The sequence below is a fragment of the Octopus bimaculoides genome, chromosome 7 (genome assembly GCF_001194135.2).
Source record: "Octopus bimaculoides isolate UCB-OBI-ISO-001 chromosome 7, ASM119413v2, whole genome shotgun sequence".
NCBI lineage: Eukaryota > Metazoa > Mollusca > Cephalopoda > Octopoda > Octopodidae > Octopus > Octopus bimaculoides.
Window position 1 is genome coordinate 15,781,226 of NC_068987.1, and position 1,806 is coordinate 15,783,031.

General features: G+C 37.7%; 1 long non-coding RNA gene across 1 annotated transcript in view; it reads left to right on the top strand.

Moving 5' to 3' along the window:
* Nucleotides 1-1,806, top strand: part of LOC128248325 (uncharacterized) — a 6,900-nt gene that overhangs the window by 1,053 nt on the left and 4,041 nt on the right. The gene's annotated exons all lie outside the window — the stretch shown is intronic.

Below are 1,806 nucleotides of genomic sequence, written 5' to 3' on the forward strand. Positions count from 1 at the left end.
TATATATATATATATATATATATATATATATATATATATTTCTATATATTATGTAGATAGGGTTTAATTCCAAGCTGTATCCTCTTAAAGCACATCTGCTTATTCCAGTATTCCAAATATATTTGTGTGAGGCATGCATAACTGTTGAAATTCAGGGAAATACTTTTTACAAAGTAACTATTTATCAAAACGGGATTAGAAATATTTTTGCTATTATTCATTCACCATTACACATGTTTCTTTTGCTAATAGGAGTTATAAAGTTGTACATGCAGGAGAAACATGTAAGATATCTCCAATTAGAAATTCTTCAGACAAAAAATTTAAATAATATTTAATTCTCTGTATTTGACCAATAAGGATGAATGGAGGGTAAATTAAATAATATCATATATAAATTCTTTATTTATTGAAATTGTTTCCAATTCAAGAGATGGTAAACCAAATGCTTGGTGGCAATTGATACAACTCTAGCAGAAGAGAGATCATCTCATGAATCAATAATTCTCCAAAAATTGATGTATCATTAATGAAGAAACAGTCTGACAGAAGACAAGTGGACAGCTGTGGACATATGTTTCTACTTCAGTATACATCATCAGCACAGCAGTCATCTTGCCTTATCTTCAGCAGACAAGACACTTAGCCCTTTTACATTTAATCCAGCCATATCCAGCTTTATGGTCAAACTGGCCAGATTTGGCTTTTCACACATACCCTACAATGTCATTCTAAAATAAATAATTACATCATTGAAATCACAAAGCTATGAGATAAGGTGTGGTTAATTTAGAATAATCCTTTCTACTAAAGGCACAAGGCCTGATATTTTGGGGGAAGGGCTAGTCGAATATATCAACCTCAATATGCAACTGGTACTTATTTCATCAACCCTGAAAAGATAAAAGGCAAAGTTGACCTTGGCAGAATTTGAACTCAGAATGTAAAGGCAAACGAAATGCCACTAAGCATTTTGTCCAGCAAGCTAACGATTCTGCCACTTTTTGATTAATTATAAATAATGATTTCAAATTTTGGCTCAAGACCAGCAGTTTGGGGGCAGGGGGTTAAATCGATTACATTGACCCAATGTTCAACTGGTACTTATTTTTATTTTTATTTATGTGCCCTTTTAAAGCTTAGCCAGGCTCATGGGCCCGGTTTCCTGGTTTTTATGGCATATATGTTCCCCGCCAGCTGGACGAAACGCCAGTCCATCACAGCTTTACTCAAGAAACAGGAAGAAAGAGTGAGAGAAAGTTGGGGCGAAAGAGTACAACAGGGGTCGCCACTACCCCCTGCCAGAGCCTTGGGGAGCTTTAGGTGTTTTCGCTCAATAAACACACACAATGCCTGATCTGGGAATCAAAACCACGATCCTCCGACTACGAGTCTGCTGCCCTAACCACTGGGCCATTGCGCCTCCACAGTACTTATTTTATTGACCTCAAAAGGATGAAAGGCAAAGATGACCTTGGTGGAATTAGAACTCAGAATGTAAAGATGGATGAAATACCACCAGGTATTTTGCCTGCCATGCTAACAATTATGTCAGCTCGCCATCTTTTGATTAATTTAAAACAATGCAGTGGCTGTGTGGTAAGTAGCTTGCTTACTAACCACATGGTTCCGGGTTCATTCCCACTGCATGGCACCTTGGGCAAGTGTCTTCTACTATAGTCTCGGGCCGACCAAAGCCTTGTGAGTGGATTTGGTACACGGAAACTGAAAGAAGCCCGTCGCATATATGTATATATATATGTATGTGTGTATGTGTTTGTGTGTCTGTGTTTGTCCCCCCCCCCC